Here is a 9,410-nt window from a genome sequence, read left to right on the forward strand (position 1 = left end):
CACTCTCTCTCTCTTTCTCTCTAAAATAAATAAATTTTTTTTTTTTAAAGGATGAAATTAAGTCCAGAAGTGTTAAGTGGCTTGCCTGGGGCTGTCCCATTAGCAGGTGCCAGACTTGGGATTCAAACCCATGCAATTGGTCCCAGGGCTGGAGTTTGTACTATGCTGATCAGCCCCCACGGTCTCCAGCCCCCAGGGATCTCTGTACGAGAGCTGAAACAAGAAGGCAATGTACGGCCTTGCTCGACCTTCACAGGGAACAGGTGCATTGGGCAAATAACATTTTCACCAATATGCGAATATCCACAGATGTCAGTAAAAGCACCATGAGCATGGACGTTGGGATTACAAATCAATTTTAGTGAGATGAATTCATAAATATGGCATCCACAAATAAGGAAGCTTGACTGCATGTAATCTTTTATTCTCTGCCACAAAATTGACTCAATCATTATCTGCCCATTTCTTTAAGTACATTTCTGGGAGTGGCTGTGCTTGGCACATCTCTGTGCTCCAGGATCTTCATCTCTAAGATCGAAAGAATAATACAAGTTCAAAGAACCACATGGGATCATGGACAAGTGCTCGCCAAACAATGAAGGGGTTACTGCTTCTTGCATCCTTGTTACGGTCCTGAGCCCACAGTGCAGGGACAGCCTGGTTCCTCGCACCTTTTCCAGTTACTCCACAGAATGGAAGTTTGTGTCGCCAGTAAATGTCCTAGGAACTATCTGACCCCACTCCACTTCTCTTGTTGCTCATTTAATAAACTCTAATTGAACATTGATTATAAGTCCAATGCGGAGGGGCCGCTTGGGTGCAGGAACATCAGAGCAGAACTAAACATTCCATAAGGTGACATTGGGTGGGGGGTTGTTGCACTGCCCTTTGAAGAGAGTCTCAGAGTCCTGCCTCACACCCATTTCACAGCTGAGGAGACTGAGGCACACCAAGTATTGTAACTCGCCCAACATCACACGGTATGAGTCCCCCGCAGAGCTGGGCCCAGGCGGTCTGCCTCCAGAGCCCGCCCTCGTTACCCCAAGTATCATCCACAAAACTCTCTTCAGTCTGTCCTTCCTGGGTCCAAATCTTCAGGAATTCAGCTCCTGCCTTGCCCAGTCCAGTCCCGTAGGCCTCAGGCCACCATCCGAACCATCCAGGGGCTGTTAGAGAAGGGGAAGGTGTTGGCGACAGAGAATAAATTGCATTTGTCTCTGGATACCTGGGTGGCTCAGTCGGCTAAGCGTCTGTCTTCGGCTCAGGTCATGATCCCGGGATCCCAGCATCGAACCCCGCATGGGGCTCCTTGCTCAGCAGGGGATCTGCTTTTCCCTCTGCCCCTCCCCCCACTCATGCGCAGATTCTCTCTCACAAAAATAAATAAATAAAAATTAAAATAAAAAAAAGAAATTGCATTTGTCTGAAGCCGCCCTAGAGGCTGTGTGGGAAAGGGGGGAGGGCTTCAGACCCCCCATCCCTGGCCCTGACACAGCCCTGTGTTGGGTTCATATAGCTTCCCGGTAAGATTTCATTTGAAACAAGGGTTGCTGAGGCAGGAAATGAACAAACCAAAAGGTCTGAAAACCAAAGGCCTCGAATTCACTGGTTTTGCAACTTGAATGTGATGAGAATCTCTGGGTCCTCATTAACTTGCATGTGGACAGGACCTGCGTACCGGCTGTGTAGGAGGCCTGGGAGATGCTGGGGGGCTAGTCACAGACCCAAGTGGGGAGAACAGCCTCCTTCTTAATAGACCTTGTAGCTGGTGGTCCCTGGGTTCTGCTGGGCTCCCCATCCCGGCCCTGCCTGCAAACACCCCTATCTGAGCCCGTCATTAACCCACACCCAGGCCTTGGCGCCCTGGGGTGAACGGTGCCCCCTAGGAGCACACCGTCACCCCCTCTGACCAGCCCGGCCCTGAGCTCTCTGCAAATGCCTCTCATTAGTGACCAGAAAGCTGGGGGGGTGGGGGGGGAGGCCCCACCAGTTCCCCAGGCCTAGCAGGGGCTGAGAGGCTGTAACAGCAGCCAGCCCCAACTGCCTTCCAGCAATCCATCATTATCCCTTCCCTGGCCCGGTAATTCCATTGTTAATTAAAATCCTGCAGCCTTTAATAACACAGCTCATAATTGCTGTTTTTACCAATCCTGGATTGGCCGTGCAGGCTTTGAGGGGACCTGGGGCTTGGTTTCCCGGGCTTGGCCTTGACGAAGCTCTCTGGCTATATATTCACTCACTTGCCCTCAGCCAGGAGCCCCCTGTGGGCTTCACAGTGGGGTAATGGGGCCCAGTGTCTCCCACCCTGAGGGCTACCCCTGGACCCCCTCGACATCTCCAAGGAAGGAGGCAGGCTCTCCACCTCCCGGAAGGCGGAACCCTCGGCAACACATTCCGGACGACGTCTGGCTCCTGCACGTACAGTTGGCCCCATGGAGGCTCTGGGGCCTCCTGCTGGCCTTGTCTGCATGTGGCCATGCTCTTTAACACCCACATCTCCTCTGATGCTCCCCACTGCCCGAGCCACCCCCCTGTGCAAGCGAGGAAGCTGGAGATCAGAGTGGGAGAAGGATTTCTCAAGGCCACACACCAGGCAGGCTACAGAGCTTGGCAGGCCCGGAGGCCCCCTCTGCCCCCACCTACCCGCACTCACCCCAGCCCCTGCTTCTCTTCCCAAAAGTCCCCCTAAAGTCTGAGGGATTATCTCCCAATTGCTGGGAAGGTGATTGCATTACGCTCTCTGAAGAGAGCTCCCCCACCGCCCAGGCCAGACCCCTTCCAGGGGCAGCCCGCACCCATGAGTTGTGAGTGTGGGTCTGTGAAGGCCCAGCCCCAGCCCTGAGGTTGGCTGTGAGGCCGGCTCTCCCTCTGACCCCCGCTGCTGTCCTTCCCTCCCAGGTACTGATCCCAGGAGCATCCCCATTAACCATCCTGCACACAAGTCTCCATCCAGAGCCTGCTTTCTGGGGACCTGATCTTCTAGAGCTGCCCTAACCTTTGGGATTCCAGGTCCTGCTCCCTTCACTCTGCCCACCCCCCATTCACCCCAGGGGCCCCAGACCCTCCCCACACCACTGCCCATTACCCAAGCTCCTTATCCAGTTCACACTCCTGGTCCTCTGCTCCTTCAGAATGGAGAATACAGGCCACTTGGGCTATAAATAACCTCAGGTACCCCCAGATGAAGGTCACTTGGAGGCCAAGGACTCCTTCAGTGTCCTTCTCACCTCTGAGGTCGGCTGTGTCACACCCATTTTGAGTGCTCAGTTCACAGCTGCCTTGACCAGCCTCCTAAAAGACCCCCAGCCCCCCACACTTGCTGCTGGCTTTGTGAGAAAATCAGTCCCCAAAGTCCCCAGCCCTCAGTGATGCCTCAGGGGGAGAATCACGTTCAGAGAGGACAGCTTTCATTCACTCCTGTCATTCACTCCATCACTCACTCACTCAACAAATGTGCTTTGAGCACCTGCCTTGTACCAGGCATTGTGTTTGGTACCAGGGACACCTCCGTGAAGAAGATTCATGAAGTCCCTCTCCTCATGGAGCTAAAATTCTACAGCGAGAGGCACAAACTATGCAAGATACAGAAGTAAAATAAAAATATAACAGGCTAGACGGCAGTAGGTGCTGAGCAGGGAAAGGGACATGAGGTGTCTGGGGTGGGGTGGGCGTGAAAGTTGCGGCAGGATGACCAGGGAAGGGCCCCTCTCCCCCCGCCCCGGGAGGGTGACGTTTGACTACCATGCGCAGGGCCCAGCCGTGAGCCCTAGGGCGGGGAGAGAGCCCTTGTCCTGGGCTCCTGGACCCCGCTGGCCCTGGGAGGTCTCCGAATCTGTAAGAAAGATTCGGTGGGAGTCAGAAAGGAGCACTCTGCTCGGGGCTGGAGGGCAGCTGGGATGAGGTTAAGCAGAACCGGGCAACAGTCACAAATTCACGAGAAAGAAAACTGATGTGGATGGAGGAGCAGGATCCCACTCCAGGATCCCAAAGTCAGGTGGACATGATCACCCCCTTTTTCCTCATAAGGAAGGTGACGTTCAAGGAAACTAAGCACATTACTCAATGTGGGCATTCAAACCTACATCTTACCCACAACCAAAGGGCATCTTCTGTCCAAGAGACAGCGCATCCCTCCCCCCCTCCCTGGGAGGCATGCACCCCCCTGCTGGTGGGGGCGCCCAGGGCTCTGATGCGGGCCCTGCAAGTGAACCTGCCTTGCTTGGGGCCACGGGCGAGCTGCTGGAAGAGCCGAGGAAGAGTTTTGTTCAGAGCTATGGCCAGAAGGGGAGCCCGCCTATGGCCAACAGGGTCAATTGTCCCTCCCTGCTTTGCGTCTCTCCACCCCCTTCCTCAGGTTCCCAGTGTGGGGAGGGGGGTGCTCTCCCCTCTCTTGCTCCCACACTGAGGTCACTGCAGGCGCCAGCAGGAGACAGTGTGGAGCAGAGATGAGAAAGGCTCTGGAGTCAGGCTGATCTCGGATAGCCCTTAACACTGTGCCGTCTTGGGCGAGTTACGAAGTCTCTCTGCGCCCCATTGGACTAGTTTTCTCCGGCTGCTGTAACAAGTTACCACAAATGTAGTGGCTTCAAACAACGCATATTGATTATCCTGCGGTTCTGGAGTCGGAGATCGGACATGGGCCTCACTCCACTAAATTCAAGGAGTCAGCACGGCTGCGTCCCCCACTCTGGAGGCTCTAGGGGAGAATCTCATCCACTTACCTCTTCCTCCTTCTGTGACTTCCGCCTCCCGTGGCCCGTGGCCCTCCTCCATCTCCAAAGCCAGCTGGTAGCATCTTCAAAGCACTAACTCCAACCTCCTCTTCTGCCTTAAAGGGTCCTGAGATGACATTGGGTCCACCTGGATAATGCCGGATAATTCTTATCTTAACATCAGCTGATCGGTGACCTTAATTTCCATCCGCAACCTCAATTCTCCCTTGCCACGTTAGGTAACCTATTCACCTGATCCAGGGATCGGAGAGTAGACACTTTTGGGGGGGGGGTTGGGGGTGTTGGGGGGGAGGGGCATTCCTCTGCCCTCTTTACTGAGTGGTGATGGCTTTTTATAAGGGCCCCAAACATAACTATCATAAACAGATGTTTCACAAATGATCCCGGTGAGTATGTGTTTTTATGCTAATTGATTTAAATAAAAAACAAATGTAAGAATGTAACCCTCACCAAAGGGATCCAAAGCCTTAAAGGAGCCAGGGCACGTCCTCCCTCCGGGCCCCCATGCTTGACAGTAAGGGGGTCCCTCCAGGAAGTGCTCCCTCCAGCCCAAGATTTAGACGCTGGCTGTTAGGGTATCCCCTTGAGAAGTGGGTTGTACTGAACTGTGTGCCAGGATTTAATTAATTCTGGCACAAACACACCTCCAAAGCCAGACTCCGGAGCTGTACTGGAATTATCCACCCCAGACCTGGCATTTTCCCCCAAACAGCCCCCAGGGGCAACTAGGTAGGGGCCTACCTCCCAGCCAGGCAAAGCCAGCTGGCTCCTGGCCTCTGGAAGTGTTAGTACTTGGGGTCCAATGAGCTTTCTGACTCTTCCTCAGATGTTTCAAAAAACCCTGGCCCAAGTGAATTTGCTACTTGAGGTCTTATGCATTTAAGTGAAAATCAAGTCATTGATCCCAGAGTCTAATGTCACCAGCTTGTCTTACAAAAAGATATGCAAAGTCCTTGGATCCTTCAGTTCTTTTCCTTAAGAGACAGGAAGTCAAGTTTCTCTTATGAGACAAGCCCCGAGCCTCCAAGGGTCTAGCTACAAAGAAGAAGAGGTCAGGCTGCTCAAGTCTTCAAGTATGGGGGCAAGCCTCCACTCCTATTTACCATGGGCAGTTGTACACTCTACACTGCACAAATACACCCAGCTGAGGGGTCAGGGGAGTGAGCATGGGGCCTGAGAACCAGCCCCCACTGCACTTACCAATGGCATGTATTTCCCCCAGGGTTGTCTCCTCCCAAAGGGGATGCACGAAGGCATAGTACAGGCTCACACTCTGCTTCTCAACCTAGATGGTCATCATGGACAATATGTGGTCCCTCAGCACATGACCAGAATGCTGCTCAGGGCAAATATGACACACCTCACAAGTTGACAGTTGTATTGTATACTGTCTATTTCCCATTTGAAGAGACAAGTGCATGGATCAAAGCTTGGCTGTCGTGGCAATGTCAAATTTCGATCCTAGTGTCTAGAATTGCTCTATTTTTGTGCTCATCTTGTACCAACCAGTTAGCTGTTTGCATAGCCCTGCTCCTTCCCATTGTGGGTCCCCCAGGGACACTCTGGGGCCTCTTGGCCACACGTTTTGGGAGATGGCCAGAAACCAAGGGCAGAGGTAAGGTGTAAGCATGACTCCAGGTGAGGGAGGGCTGTCCAGAGGGAAGGGTAAGGAGAGTCTCCTTCCACAGGCCCTGGCTTTTCACCATATCTGCACATGATCTTGGTGGTGGCTTCTTAGCTGGTGTGGAGGGCTCATCTCAGAGAAGGATCTTCTGACGTGGCCTTGGAAGTCACTTGGTCACATCCAATACATTCTATTCGTGCATACAGGGCCAGCCCGTATTCAGGGGAGAGGGTGGTAGGAGGGCATGAACACCAGGAGGGGGGCTCACTGAGGGGGCTGTCTTTGAAGACTATCTACCACAGGGAGAACCAGGCCAAAGGCAGAACAGCCCGACAGTTCCCTCTGGCTCAGGGCTGAGCTGGACTTTTTCAGAAATGTTATCCCCGACTGATTTCACAACTGTGCTCTGTTGCCTGCCCCAGTTATGACAGAGCACCAGCCCTGCCCTCGGGGTGCCTAGAGTCACCAACTATCAGGAATATAAGTGTCTTTTTCCTATAGGAAATTGTGCTTCCAGGTGGAGAAACGGTGTGAGATCTTCCTGGCCTCACCACTCAGTCCGATCATTGATTAAATATCTATCATGTATTAATTACAGCCCACTCCATGGTCCAATTAGTTTAGAAATGCCCTGGAATTCTTTTTTCCTCATGCACAGTCTCAAAATTATTTAACTCCCTCGTGGATTTTCAGCCAAACCCAGGAAGTACACAGCTCTATATTCATCTACTGCGTGATGCTGATCAAGCTTTTCCCCCTCCAAGTGTTGGTTTTCCTCTGAAAGAAGAAGGGTAATGGGACGGAGATGAGGTTGACCAGATGACTGGACTCCAAGAGCCACCATTGTGACCAATGGGCTCCAGCTGTCTCTGTGGCCTTGGGCAAATTCCTACCCCTGCCAGGCTCTTCATCTCCCACCTGTAACATGGGAAGTCGGACAAGATGACTCTATGGGTCTTTCTAGCACCATCTGCCCCACTTCAGCACATGCAGGAATGCATCCATTGCTTTAGGATTGGGATTCAAGCCCGGCTGTTCAGCGCAGATTGCTATTCCCAGATCCAAGGCCCCTAGCATTTCAAACCATTGCAGACAGGCATGCGCAGCCACAGAAAGTGATCTGCAGTCCATTCCTTGGCCCCCAGCTGCAGCTAAGTGATGAGGCTGGGCAGCAGCCTGGTATAAGGAGAAAAGATTGAGATAAGAAGTCAGCCAGGCTGGGTGAAAATCCAGGCTCCTACTGGATGATGGCATTGACCTTGAGAAATTCCTTAACCTTGATAAGCCTCAGTTTCCCCACCTGGAAAATGAGGGTGCAAGTGCACACTTCCGAGGAGAGGTCCAAGGATTCAAGAGCGTATCTGAGTAAAGCTCGGACGTAGGGTCTGTTATAATTCAAACCGCACACTGGAAAGCAACGTCTGTTTCGAAGGCGTGGTGCTGATTCTTGTCACCGGAGCAGAGCCTTCCCTGAGATAATTTAGGAGGTCTGGGCTTGGGAGGGCTCCCTGGGCAGAGGTGCCACCTCCCCAGTCGGCCGCAGGATGGATGGGCCCCGCAGCCTGGCTGGAAGGGCCATCTGCGCCACCGCCCCCAAAGATGTCCTGGGCTGTCACGCTTTCTGTCACGCCGTGCTAAAAAAAATGACTCCAAAGAAAAGTAAGCAGACACTCCAGGCCATAAATATTTCAGAGCCGAATGACTGTCCTTTCCCCAGCACTGACTTGCCATATATATTATTTATAAAACCATAACTTGAGTTGAAAGGTAGTCATCGAAAGAAGAGAGAGAGTCTCACTCAGATTCACTTGGTGATTGGAAAAACAATCTAGAAAGGGAGAAAATAGTGTTGGCCAGATGAGGTCACAGGAGGTCATCGGGTCCCACCCCCGGCTCCAGCCCGGCCCAGAGGGAGTGTGGCCAGAGTGAGCGCAGGGCACATCCAGGAGAGGCCCTGGACGCCGCCAGACTGCTGGGTCCACACAGCCCGGGGCCTAGCTGGATTTTCAGGAAGTTTCCATTACATGACAAACAAAAGGCGACGTGTTTTTTAAAAACCTTTCAGTCCCCCTTTATAATAGGGAGCAGGGCTTGTCATGAGAAAACAGGCCGAGGAGGAGGGCAGCCACGGGCCGTTGAGAAGCAGAAAGAGCCCCCGGGCCTGGAATCGGGAGACAGCCAGCAGGTCACGGGGCCTTCCTGGACTCAGTTTCCCCATCCATGAAATGGAGGACCCAGCATTTCTGTCCTATAACAGATGCTTGGTGGCACCTCCCTGTCTCTCCAGAAATGATGTGAACTGACAATATGACCTATTCGCAGATATAACTTTAAAAATCAATATCATAATGCCTTCACTTGTGATATCAAGGAGAAATAAAAGGAACGTGATATATAATCAAACCACATTTTGTATTAAATGCTTCGGCACGTGTACCCAGAGGTCAAAGTGAAGGAGTGGAATTGGGGATGGGGGCACCTGCTCGTCTACTCACCATGAACGTGACATTTCCAAACGCAGGCTGGTACCGTGAGGCGACACCAGACACTCAAGTACCACGAGTAGCCTTGCGTCTGGGGAAGACGTGTCTGGAACAGTGGACACTCTCAGTAAGTTCCCGAGACAGCACAAAAGACGATCTCTCCTCAATGTTCGCTGTAACTGCACGCCTTGGAGATTCCTTTTTTGTTAAGACTGTGCAAAAAAAAAAAGAAGAAGAAAAAGAAATGCTGTGTGTTATGTAAAACAGAGTCCAGTTCTAGGCTCGGACCGTTTTAAGCAAGTTTTTCACCCATAGGAATGTCTGGCGGGACACCGGCGGTGTGCGTGGGATGCGGGAAACATCTTTCACAGAGCGGGGCCGTGGGGCTCATGGGACGTTAGAGAGCCCCGGGCATCCCTGCCCGCCAGGTGCCAGTCCTCCCTCCCAGCACTGTGACCACCGACAAGTGTCCCCCCCACACACATCCGAGACACCCCACGGAGCCCCCCGGACAAGCTGCTCCCAAGGTCGTTCTGCATTGCTCTGACCATCGGATGCCACCCACGAATG

The 9,410-nt window shown here is 52.7% G+C and overlaps 1 long non-coding RNA gene across 1 annotated transcript; it reads right to left on the bottom strand.

Annotated features, from left to right (window-relative positions):
• Nucleotides 1-1,033: 1,033 nt before the first annotated feature.
• Nucleotides 1,034-9,175, bottom strand: LOC118525101 (uncharacterized). The gene is made up of 3 exons (XR_013448448.1): nucleotides 8,853-9,175; nucleotides 4,722-4,860; nucleotides 1,034-1,166 (listed from the first exon to the last, which is right to left on the bottom strand). It is a non-coding gene; the product is annotated as an uncharacterized LOC118525101 (long non-coding RNA).
• Nucleotides 9,176-9,410: the final 235 nt, after the last annotated feature.

This window comes from Halichoerus grypus, chromosome 6 (assembly GCF_964656455.1).
Source record: "Halichoerus grypus chromosome 6, mHalGry1.hap1.1, whole genome shotgun sequence".
Lineage (NCBI taxonomy): Eukaryota > Metazoa > Chordata > Mammalia > Carnivora > Phocidae > Halichoerus > Halichoerus grypus.